Here is a 13,868-nt window from a genome sequence, read left to right as displayed (position 1 = left end):
ATTCACATAGTTCTTTGGCCATCCATTGCATTCAAAGAATTCTGGGAGTTGTTCTGGAGGTCAAAGTTTGAGATACCTGTTCTATAATAATCAAAATGTAAACCATCTGCTATATGCCACTTTTATATTTGGGAATTTACTATGCAGTGAGTAATAGTGAATTGAACAAAAAATGTAGGTCAATATGTAAAACCTGGGCAAGATATCCAACTCGTGGTGACCTGGAGATTTATTTTTGGGCAGCGTCACCATCTTTGTGTTTCATGTGTTAACTCACTCATGTCAGTTTCTCACAGAGTGTTAGTGACGTGATTCTCTCGGAAGTGACAATGCTGGAAGGAGGTGAATACAACCAATGATGAAGTTGACAAAGGCTGTGAAGTTAACATAAAGAAACGTAGTCCCCACTCTTCCTTATGAATAACCTTTTAAAAAAACTAACAAAAACAATGGAGCAGCAAAGGGAGGATTTGGGACAGATCTATGGGAGGAGGGGAAAGACAGAACTGCTTTAGGATTGTCTGAATAAGACTGGTAATGTCACAAGTCTCTTTTTAGTTTAATAAAATAATAGGACACCCCATCTTTGTGTGTACCCTGTGTAGCTACACAGATCACATACTAGAGCAGGGGTTCCCAATTAATTTTTCCTGTGGAACCCTTTGACATAGGGTATCAACATTGTGGAACCCAGCCCCCACCCCCTACCCCCCAAAAAAATCTAAATCACGCCATTTTTTTGTATGTGCCGGTGTGTGTCAAAGTGTGTATATCTGTGCTTCTATGTGCCAGTGTGAGTATCTGTGTGTGTGTGTATATCTGACACACAAATACACACACACACACACACACACACTGGCACATAGGGGCACACAGATACACACACAGACACACAGATACACACACCTTGACACACAGTGTGTATCTGTGTGTGTGTGTGTGTGTGTATGTATCTGTGTGTCAAGGTGTGTGTATCTGTGTGTCAAAGTGTGTGTATCTATGTTTTTATGTGTTTGTGTATCAAGGTGTGTGTATCTGTGTTTGTATGTGCCAGTGTGTATGAATCTGACACACAGATACACACACTGGCAGATAGTGGAACACAGATACACACACTGACACAGATACACATGCCTTAACACACAGTGTGTATCTGTGTGTCAAGGTGTGTGTATCTATGTTTCAAAGTGTGTGTATCTGTGTTTGTATGTGCCGGTGTCTTTCAAGGTGTGTATATCTGTGTTTGTATGCGCCAGTGTGTGTATCTTTGTGTCAGTGTGTATCTCTGTGTGTGTATGATATACACACACACTGGCACACAGATACACAATGACACACACCTTGACACGCAGATACACACACTCAGATAAACACTGACACACACACCTTGACTCACAAATACACACACACTCAGATAAACACAGTGACATACACACACTTGCACCGATATATACACACTGGCAGACTCTGATACACACACACACGGGCACATACACACACACACACACACACTTAGATACACACAGTGACACATAAACAAACCTTGACACATAGATACACACACTGACACACTCAGACACACATACTCTTTGACAGACACACATACACTCTCCCTGACAAACACACACACTCTTTGACAGACACACATATTGTGGTGAAACCAGCCTCGCCACTGTCCACTGGAGGAGCCTGGTCGCCCGCCTCCTGCCGCTGGACTATGGCCCCTGTTCGTTTTCCCTGCAGAAAGGCTGGTTTGTGCCTTTCTGCGGACTGTTAAAGCCATGCTACCCAAGATAGCTATGCCATGGAGCCCAGCCGTATACTGAAAGAATGTATGAAAGACTTTGGCTGCATGGCGATTGAACTGTATGTATGTGATCTGAGCGCCATCCGGTAATAATGTGCGCTCAGATCTAAGCTATCTGGGGATAGGTTCTATGTGATAAACGTAACAGTATGTAATTTTATGTATTTTATTGTCCTTTGTCTGCCATGTGGCTAATGGAGTTTTGCCTCTGTCCTTGGAGATAATTGGATTACTTCCCAATTATCTCCAGGACAGAGAGGAGGGATTGTGATGCATTGTGGGATTGTAAGCTTGTGATTGGTCAATGTCCAATATGTTTACCCGTTTCCCATCTGGTCCCCTAGGGGAGTGTCCACCAGATGGGAGACCTGCATAAAAGCCGGGCAGTTAGCCCCAGTAAACCAGTTCCTGCTTGACCCTCAAAACGAAGTGTCAGGAGTGTAAGCTGATTGTATGCTTTTCCTGTTCGGCTGTTTCCAGTATTCGTGTGTTTCCTGTTCGGGAGTTGGTGAATTCGTGTAGTTTGCAGTTCAGGAGATTGGTGCTTACAGTACCTGTCGGTGCATCTGGAAAGGGGAATATCGCCTAAACGGTTTTTAACCTCTGGTGAGCAAAACAGTCCGTTACACATATACTCTCACTGACAAGAACAGGTACATTATCACTAACAAACACATACACTCTCACACACTCACTGAAACACATACAAACTCCCTAACAGACACACATACAATATATTTATTTTTAACATTTTACTCCACCGAGCCCCCTTACCTTTAGGAGTGCTGGCATGGAGTCCCTGGGGCCCATTGGGGCTGCTGGGCGGCTGGCACGGAGTCCCTGTGGTCCAATAGGGCTGCTGGGCAGCTGGCGAGCGGTCCCTGGGGTCCAGTGGGGCTTCTAACCACGCCTCTTAGTAATGCCGGAGTGATGTCATATTCTGGCTCCAGCATCACTGCTGTGCGCGTGAGGGAGGTGAGCAGGGAGATCACTGCTCACTGCTCCCTCGTCGCCCGAATTATGGCGGAACCCCAATAAGTGTCCCGCGGAACCCTACACGAATTGGGAAACTTTCTCCTAGAGTATAACAATGACAGTGATTGTCATTGATTTGTACAGAAATCCATACTATGGTTGCTGTATCTGAAGGTTTTCATTGGAAGAAGTTTCATACAATGAAATGTCTTTCTATAGCAGTGTTCATTTTGGCGACAAACTTCCATTTAGTTTTAGTCATAGTCTTTTGACTAAAAAGCCATTTTAGTTTTAGTCATATTTTAGTCATCTGAATTGTATTAGTTGTAAACACACCTAAAATTTTATGGGTTTAGCTAAAGTCTCTGTCTGTCTGTTTTGCTTCTTCCCCAGACCCTCTGTGTCTCTCTGTGTGCCCCCTAGCCCCCATGGGTGTTTCTCACCCAAGCCCCGGTGGCAATTTAGGCAGCAAATTTCAATTTAGTTTTAGTCACAGTCTTGACGAAAAGGCCATTTTAGTTTTAGTCGTATTTTAGTCATCTGAATTGTTTTAGTTTAAATCTAGTTTTAGTCGACTAAATCTCAAAAATTTTATTTGGCTAAAATTTGACTGAAATTATTAGTTGACACAATTAACACTGTTCTACAGAACAAAAAAGCAAACAAACAAAACGCAAAATAACAATACATTATGTAGTAAGAAAACAGTGCATTTAAGCACACAACTTCAATCAAGTAGCAGTAAATGTTTTTGACAATTACTCAAAGTCACTGAGCCCTGGCATGCCAAGGTATACACACCATTAGTGTAAAGAATAGGTAGTGGACTGTACTTTATCTGTTGTTAAAGATCCCCGTACTTTCATTAAATGTTTAGTTTACACGAAGATGGACATAAACATTCTTGATAGTGTTTATGAAAGAAGACAAATTGTCCATGACTAAGATATCTCTGCAGACTAGTTTAGTTCAAAGTTCCTAAAACTCATTTTTACACGTTGCCAGGGCAGGATGCATTTTTAGAACTTAAAGAGCAGAAGAAAACTGTTAAGTTTTTAAAATTTTAAGAAAGACGCAGACGTAGTCATAGTTTTAGTGTTGACTCTAAAGTCAAGTCATCTTAAAGGAGCACTTCAGCATTAAAAAAACAATATTCGATTTTAACAACTGGAGGGTTCCTTAACCCCTTTGCATGCCAAATTCCCCCCTGTTTCTAAAAATAGAAATAACTTACTATTTTTCTCCAGTGCCAAATCATCTGAAACCATGCCCTCCCCCCCTCCCCCTCCCACCCCCCCCAGGAGACTGCCAGTGATCACACTCTCCCTTGCTCTCTGGCTGAAATTGGTGCATGCATGTAAATTGCCATGCACCGATCAGATGCAGTGAAAGTAACACTTGCCTACTAGAATGCATCACATAAAGAAACAGTACACTAATGTGTAAAACAATCGTTCTGCTAAACAATCATTCTGCTAAAACAATCATTCTGCTAAAACAATCGTTCAAGCGGCATGAACTAAGAAGCCCTCCTGACTCTCAGCTTGACGGCTAGGCTGGCACTCCAAATTCTGTTAATAAAAGTGCAGATTTCTCTTGAAATACAAAATTTGATTGTAATTAACTTCAACGCACTTCAGCAAGTTTGGAGGATGCCAGTAATTCTATGTTCCTTTAATAGCTAATTTTTTTCAGAATAGATGGATGGATGGATGGAGAGATAGATCAGACAGACAGACATATATGGTTCTATTCTTATGAAAATATCCATATTTTGCAGAAACTGGATGTATTTCATAAACAAGTATAATAATTATATTATGATACTTTGCGAGTAAAACTTTAGACCAGTACGTTTGTCATGTTCTCTTCTAAAATCGACATGGAAAATAAATAGTTCATTACCTTATTCCTTTGAGTGTTCTGACAGCGGTGCTGGGGATGTAGCACTTATGATAGAATTTTCATTGCTATGCAAATTGAAAATAAACTCCAATGCAATATACAATTGTTTCTTTGTGTTTATGAGCTCTTTTGGGATTACCTGCCTTTTAACTAGGATGTGCAAAATGAAATGTTAACTACGGGTATTTATTTTTCAATATTATTTTTTTTAAAGTTGTAATAGACTACCGTTTAAAATAGATGCTACTTTTCCCACAGTTCTATTGTTCTGCCTATTAATAGACAATTTCTAAAAATACATACTGTAGCTATCACAAAACATTTGCGAGAACCACGAAAACACTCTCCAATTTCCCGCCAGCACGCATGTCAAAATATCAAATTGTGCTGGTACAGAACAGACCTCAGGGACCTAAATTAATCAAGTGAAAAGTAATTTCTGAACAAAAAATGTCTTGGACACCAAGATGAATACAAAATACAAAAGATAATACATAGACAGTGAGAGAGAGAAAAAAAAAAGTGTGGTTGGACTAACTCGGGAGACCTTTAAATAGTGCTAGCATTTTGCAATATATATCTTAAAATTAATACATTTCATATTCAGTTACAAAAAAAATATGGTTGATTGAAATACAATTTTGAAAGCAAGCACAACTTTGGGTCAGGAGGGTAAGATTTACAGATTTCCAAGTTTTCCAGTTGAGATATTGTGTTCCGTGAGACTTGCTTAGCATACTAAATAGACTCAGAATGTTTTGAAAATCATATCTTGGATAAGGTCTTCCTTAAAGATCAATCTCTGTTGGTTGCACTGAATAACCTATTCTTTGGATATCTTAAAATTCTGAAAATGGTAATTTAACATCTTAGTATGCCTCAAAGTGTAGATAGGAAACTCTTCAACTACTCAATCACTTCACTCTTTTTATGTACTGGCCAAAAGATCCAAAGAGCAGAGAAATAACTGATATCTCTTTAAAAACAACATTATTTTGAATAATGCCCCAACCTTTCTCAGCCCCTGTGAGCTTTTCCCCACCCCTACCTTTCACTATTTCTGGAACTTACGGTGGTGTCAGCATGGCCGAGAAAGGCTCCGTGGCACCCGTGATAGCAACATGCTTCTGCAGATGTCCTGACCCTTTGGATTCCTGGTGTGGTCTCCCTGGCTGCACCACTGGCCATTCTAAACCTGAACTGATCTTTTACAAAACACAATCAGTTATTCGTGTTCTCCACAGCAGAAACATCGACTGTTGCTTTGCCAAACAGCAGTAATCATAAAGCTTTTCCGCAATAATCACATCAAACATTGATGTAATGTCTAATTTCAGTATTTAACTGTAGGGACTCACAGTACACGAGTTTAATGACAATATTCTATTGTAATGATCCAGTGCAGTGAAAAAGATATCTGGATACATTTCAGAAAGTCTTGCAAATGAGCCACATCTAACACTCCGAAGGGATCCAACTCATATAAATAAACATTTGCATCTCACTATAATAAAGATGCAGCTGCGATCTGGAATTGCTAGATATTATTTAGTAAAATGGTGCTGTGTTTCATTAGTCTACATATCCACCTGCTGTCTGTCTGTCTATTTACATATCTGTCTATCTATGCAAAAATGCAAGCAAAGTTGACTTACATCATTTTATGTGGTCAATGTGTTTGCATCACTCATATCTCACCTTCGAAAGCAGGATTTAAAGTGAATGATGTAGCTAAGGGCTTCATAAGCTTTATATTGATCAGTTACCTGCTTAAACGAACACTCAAAGCACCATGACAACTGCATCCTGCTGTAGTACGTATGGTGCCAAGAGTGCCTATGCAATGTAAGAAGTCAAACCATTTTAGCATGATTCGACATCTAACCCTAGTCCTGCCTTGCCCGATGCTGCATTTGCCTCATCCTCCGCATCCGATCTTCTTCAGTAGAAGAACTCAATTGCCTCTTTAGAGCATAGCAGGGCCAATGCACAACTGTAATCAATGGATGAGATCCAGTAAAAGAAAGTTATGGAAAAATGTCACCTCTCAATACACTTTGAATAAATACATTTTTACCAATATAGCTTGACAACGTACCTGTGGTCTGCTAGTTGCCTGCTACAGCGTCCTCTTTCAAGGTGCTTCCAATAGCTCCCCTGAGCTAAGCACCAGATTAGCGGCTGAGATAATCACCCGAGTTCTCTCAGCCAATAAGAGAAGTATTATTAAACAGTTTGACTACTTATCCTGGGAGAACACCAGAGCACACCTGGCACCATAACCAGTACAGTGACAATAGTAGATATGGTGCTCAGAGTGTTCTTTAAAATATATTTATAGTCTTTAAATTTTAAGTAGTAGAATTGGAGAATTTTTCTACCAAACTAAGCATAATTCTTTGTTATAAAGTCACTTTCTAAAAATGTTACACTGGTCCCTTTCTGTTTCTGCGAGTGTCATGTAGTTCACATTTTGGGATTTTGAGCTTTAAATGCATTGTTTTTCAGCTTGTGGCAACCCATTTCCATCACACATTTTGACCAGAACAATAATAATTTTGTTCACAATCACTAAGGTTGTAACTATCATTTCAGATTAATAACGCTTTGGCAGCTCTGTTCGGAACGTTCTCTGACTTATACAGAATGAAAGCACATCTGTTTCTTTGGGGTATACAAATCACATTTATAGTTTTTTTTTCTTTTTTTTTTCATTTCTATCAGGCACAGTATCAAGGGGCACCAACAGATTCTTCAGCAGAATAACATTTGTAATACAAATATATTCGTAATAAATAGAACCAGACAAAGGACACAACGACCACTGTTATCTTGAGCCATGTTGATGTGACTTGAGGACAGTAATTGGAACAATTATTCTACAACTTGCAATTTACAGCCAAAGTGTTGTATGATTAAAAAGATGGAATGGTCCAATATGCATACCTCCCAACTCTGACGTCCTGAGAATCAGGACCCCAATGGGAGGGATGTAAAAAGGGGGGGGACTGTGATGAAATCAAAGCATTATCTCCACCACCAAAGGGGAAGACCTGCCAAGAAAGGGGGTGGGATCGTCTGAGTTAATGACAAGTCAGCCTAGTCTGAATGCAATAATGCAGGCCAGCCACTAAGGGCAGACCCTGCAGGGAGCGCTATTTCAGTGCTTCTTGCAGGGTCCTAGTACACTAATCATAGAGAGAGTGCATCTATTGATGTGCTTGTGCTATGATTGTTGGAGACAGTTCCCTTGTGTCCACAAAAAGTAGGACAGCAGGCAACTAAAAATCAGGACTGTCCCACAGACTTCGGGAAGGTTGGGAGGCATGATCTAAAAATCAGGACTGTCCCACAGACTTTGGGAAGGTTGGGGGGCATGATCTACAAATCAGGACTGTCCCACAGACTTCAGGAAGGTTGGGAGGCATGAATATGTGAACCATTTAAGCAGACTAGAAAATAACAGCTCTCATTGCTTTCCACAAATAGTCACACTGATGCAGTGGCGTACATATGACCCATGGGGCCCCGGTGCGAAAATTGATCCGTTTCCCCCCCTCCCCCCCACGCTTCCTCTGCGCGGGCCGGGGCCGCAACACATGGCGGCAGGCACCTGGTCGCAGGGCGCGGTATGTACGCGGCATGCACACACACTTAAAGGACCACTACAGACACCCAGATCACATCAGCTCAATGAAATGGTCTGGGTGCCAGGTCCCTCTAGTTTTAACCCTGCCGCTGAAAACATAGCAGTTTCAGAGAAACTGCTATGTTTTACTGAGGGTTAATCCAGCCTCTAGAGGCTGTCTCATTGACAGCCGCTAGAGGAGCTTCCGCGAATCTCACTGTGAAAATCACAGTGAGAAGACACTGAATGTCCATAGGAAAGCATTGAGTAATGCTTTCCTATGGGCGGTATGAATGAGCGCGGCTCTTGCCGCTCATGCGCATTTGGAGCTCAGAGGCGGAGGGATCCCCAGCGCCAAGGGAGTCCGGCGCTGGAGAAAGGTAAGTGCTGAAGACACACACTCTCACGAACAGACGCATACACACCAGCTAACAGACACACACATTTACTGACAGAGACACACTCAGCGACAGACATACATACACACTTACAAAACATACACTCTCACTGACAAACACACACTCACTAACAGACATCAAATAGACTCACTAACAGACACACACAAACACACTCAGTAACAGACACACAAAGTAACACACTCACTGACACTCACTATCAAACACACACTCAATAACAGACACACTCACTGACACTCACTAGCAGACACACACACACTAACTAACACACACTAACACTCACACACTAACACACTAACACACACACACTAACATACACACACTAACACACACTAACACTAACACACTAACACACACACACACTAACACACACACACTAACACTAAAACACACACACCCTTTATTTATTTAATCCCCCCAGCCTCCTTACCTGTGGGAGTGCTGAGGGGATTCCTTGGGGTCCAGTGGTGTCACCCGGCGGGCAGGCTGGCGGGCGCGCGTGGGCCCCCTGGTGGGCCGAGCCCGGTCGGAGCCGTGACCCCTGTGACCCTGGTATGTACGCCACTGCACTGATGTCACAATAAGGATTAGTTGAGTGTGCCATCTCACTGGGTTTCTTTGACCTGGTAAGCCATGAGCTCTAAAACACATAATCCTGCCTAACTGTGTCGGACCAGTTGGGGATAAGAAGCTTTGAGCTGTCGTCAGTGCAAATCTCTATACTTTGCTACTTTTTGGTACAGATGGCATATCAGAACATCATACCAGTCAGTACCTGTCTCTGTTGCTTTGAACATGCTGTATTCAACATTTGAGTAATGCTGGAAAAAAAGCAGGCGGATAAATGAATAAACCAACAGTGTTAAATCGAAGGGTCTTCAGTCTTTTTTCTCTTTCTAACCGCTCAACGTAAGCAATATGGGTAGAGTAAAAAGACAGATTAAGCATAAGGTTGGTAGGTCCAGAAAATCTATTTGGCCAATCTGCCTTAAACAAGATAGATGATATAGATCAAGCTATGACCTATGGTGTTCTATTTATACATCTCTGTGGTGTATTCCATTTATCGATAAAGATGGATTTGGTCTATCTTTATCGATAAATGGAAAAAAGAAACAAGCAGGATTGTTTGCTCTCAGCACGCTTTTGAAAAATCTATCTAATTACTCGAAATTGGTTAAGAAATCAGTTTGAGTAAGTTACAAAATTATTTACACCAACAAGTCCCTTTGTCTGTATATTGAAAAATAAATCATATATGCATATGCTGTATGTCCTTACAACTGGAATTAATTTCTTAAAGGGACACTATAGTCACCAAAACAACTTTATTTTAGTGAAGTAGTTTTGGTACATTTAGAAATTATCACCTTAGTTTCTGTTTATACAACCCTACACACCTCACACCTCACATGGCTGATGTGATTTTCAATCCGATTTAACTTGCTCTAAAAGTTTTTCTCTCCTGCTCTGTATATTGAACCATGCCAGTGTGTGTGCATGTATCTGTGAGTATATTTGTGTATGTGTGCCAGTGTGTGTACCTGTGTGTTTGGCTGTACCAGTGTGTGTATCTGTGAGTAAGTGTGTGTATCTGTTTGTGTCAGTGTGTGTGGATGTGTCAGTGTGTGTATCTCTGTGTGTGTGTGTGTCAGTGTGTTTATCTGTATGTCAGTGTGTGTATGTGCCAGTGTGTGTGTATGTGCCAGTGGGTATAATCTGTGTGTCAAGGTGTGTGTTTTGTGTGAAGGTGTATGTATGTATCAAGGTGTGTGCATGTGTCAGTGTGCTTATCTGTGTGTGTTAATTTATATGTGTATCTGTGTAAGTATGCATGTGCATACATCTCAGCAATCAAACACAACATGCAAACACCCCCTTGCGAACACAAACATTACATAAAAACACCCCGGAATTCAAACTCCTAAATTAGATACAAATGCACCCCTTCACTCAAGCACCAATGCTATAAACAAATGTACATCCCCATTTAAAAAAACAACACTAAATCCAAACACCCCTGCATGCAATTGCAAACATTACATACAAACACACCCCTGTATTATAACACTAAAATTATATACAAACACCAACTCTATATACAAAAGCACACCTGTATTTTAAAGCCAACGCTCCATAAAATCACACACACACCCTTCATTTAAATGCAAACACTACACAAGTACACCACTGCATTCCAGTGGTAATAGCACATAAAAATACATCCCTACATTCACACACACACTCTATAAAAAAACATGCTTACACTCAAACGCTGCTCATAAATATAACCCTGCAAGGATTGACAAATGGTAGATCCCTAGTTGGCATAGCATCTTGGGAGTTGAACGACAGATGGAGATCTATCTTTTCGTCGCTCTTGCGCTAGAGTGGGGGGGGGAGCACACTTTCTTTTCTTGCACTAGGGCCTTTTCTACATTAGTTCCACCACTGGAGTACATGATTGTATACCAGGGAGTGGGGAGACAAATGCTTGCCCAGAGTAAAATCAATATTAAAGACAGCCCTGAAGCAAGCTATTTACAGTGCAGGAGATAAGAATTTCTAAATTAAACATACCGTGCAATAAATGAAGTGTAAAATTTAGATATCACTTTACAGGAAGTGTTTAGGAAGGTTGTGTCAGTCACATGCAGGGAGATGTGACTAGGGCTGTATAAACAAAGTTATTTAACTCCTAAATGGCAGAGAATTTAACAATAAGACTGCAGGGGCATGGCATTTATACCAAAACTGCTTCATTAAGCTAAAGTTGTTGGTGACTGTAGTGTCCTTTTAACCAGGAATTGACAAAGGAATATAACATTTGCAACCAAATTAGCTGGGCTAGAAAGGTAGTTGAGAGAGGGAGATGTTTGGCTGTTTTTCCATACATTTTATGTTTCCTTGGCAAGTCAAGAAAAACAAGTAGCAAGAGAGGTGAGAACGGACAACAGCTCAATTAGCCTGCCTTTCGGTGGGTCCCCGCTCAGATCTCAAGCTGGTTTTAGCTCAACTTGTGCCATTACGAGGAGAACATATCTGAAGCATATATTAGACTGGTCTCACCCGTACAGGCAGTCCAGATCAGAAATGCCAGCAAGTTCCCTCTGCACGAGAGATACGGCAACCCCAGACGATCGTTTTAATGTTGTAAGGTATCATCAGTGGGGTATAGCCAATATTCCTCTAGGCACTGTGAGCAAGGGATCCACATCTGGATTGCACTTTAAACTTAAGGAGAGAAAAACAAGTAGCAAGAGAGGTGAGAACGGACAACAGCTCAATTAGTAATGGGAGGAATGGATCAGCGCTGTAGATACCTAACTAGAGGGAGTGAAATGAGGCTGGCAGCTGGCAGGGATCCCTCTTTTCCTACTAATGGAAATAGCAACACAATTTTGATATGTACAGTGATATATACAGTAGGTATTATATAATAGATAAACAAATATATAGTTAAATGTTCAAAATGGTAAAACAAGTACAAGAGATAATGTAGATATGCACCTATCAGAACCTATCAGAACTATTTTTCTACCAAGTGTCTGGGTAATTCTTCAATGGGCGTAGGAGGGTGGGTTCAGCAGTGGAGTCCGTATGAAATAACAGAAAGGAATAACAGGGTAGTATGTTCTTACAGGAAAAAAAAAAGAAAAACAATATAGACCTATTAACGTATTATGAAGCTGTAACTAGCTCCAGTATGAATGGCATACAGTGGTACAATCCCCACTTGCAAGGATACTTGAGAATGAAGTCTTTGTAGTAGGTGGACTATAAAAGTAAAAAGAAGCAACAATAGTGCTCACTGAATAAAATGCTAGGAGTAAGGATAAATGGAAACATACTCACATTTGCCAGAGCAGACGGACTGCTCTATGGATCAGGCATGGGTGGTATAGTCCCCACCAAGGATGTATTTGGAGTAGTAGTAGTAAATAAAATCCAAATAAAATAGTAGTGATAATAAAAATGTAGAAAAAATAGTAAAATGGCACACTCTAGTAAAGTGTAAAATAAGCCAAAATACCTTTATTCATATAATAATGAAACACAGGTTAAAACGGCATAAATAGTAACCACAATGCTTTTCGCCTCTAGGGCTTCTTCAAGTTGAGATAAAAAGGAGTGATCTGACATATGAGGGTTTAAATAGGGTAATGAGGTATTGCCAATTTGAAATTGGCCCAAAATGGCATAATGATAATCTATTGTATACCTTTAAAAATTAACACTCTATATATGTTGAGAGAGATGGGATTAATATATTGGTTATATTTATATTTAAAAATAAAGCTTTTATGTGATAAAAATGGAAATAGTAAAGTGGTCAATAAAAAAAAATGCATTTTATTTAAAAAGACAAAATAGTTCTGGGTAGATAAATATAATAAATTAATATGTTTTAAACAGTCAAATAGCCTTACGGAGAGACCTTACCCTGGGCTGGATAATAAAAAGAATATTATGGAATAGGGAAGGTGGAGGGGATATTGGAAACACAGATTTCATGATTATCAGAAAATATAGCAATATAGGTAAAACATCTTTAGAGTCCAGAATTGACGATCTAATATATGTATAACTGTGTAAAATGTTATATTTGACTTTTACATTGTATTAGTATATAAACATAAAATATATTTTTTAAACATGGTATAATAGGCTAAAAGTGAAAAATGATATGATCATAAATGAAATACAGATAAATACAATGAAAATAAATACATATGAACATAAAACATATGGTAAAAATGAATATATATATATATATATATATATATATATATATATATATAAATGGTAATTATCTCCATAGAATATTTTAAAAAGTATATTTAATAACAAAAATAAAGAAAATTAAAAAGGTCAAAGTCTACATTTAATCCATTTGGGGCAAGGGTTTTTAAAAGATAGACCAATACATTTCTTTTTGACCTATGATTTTTTGATAAATCTATTAGTGCATCTGGTATAATGTTTTCTGCCTTTAATAATTTTAAGAGCGCTTCACATCTTTTTTTGTAGTGAATGATAGTGTATAATTATTGGACATCGCATGTTACTAAAATATAATCTGTTTGCCATATGAAATGGTTTAAAAAGCGAAGGAGGGTCATGGGGTCTTTGAGAT

Source organism: Pelobates fuscus, chromosome 10 (genome assembly GCF_036172605.1).
Source record: "Pelobates fuscus isolate aPelFus1 chromosome 10, aPelFus1.pri, whole genome shotgun sequence".
In the NCBI taxonomy this organism is placed as follows: Eukaryota; Metazoa; Chordata; class Amphibia; order Anura; family Pelobatidae; genus Pelobates; species Pelobates fuscus.
This window is presented reverse-complemented; position numbering follows the sequence as displayed.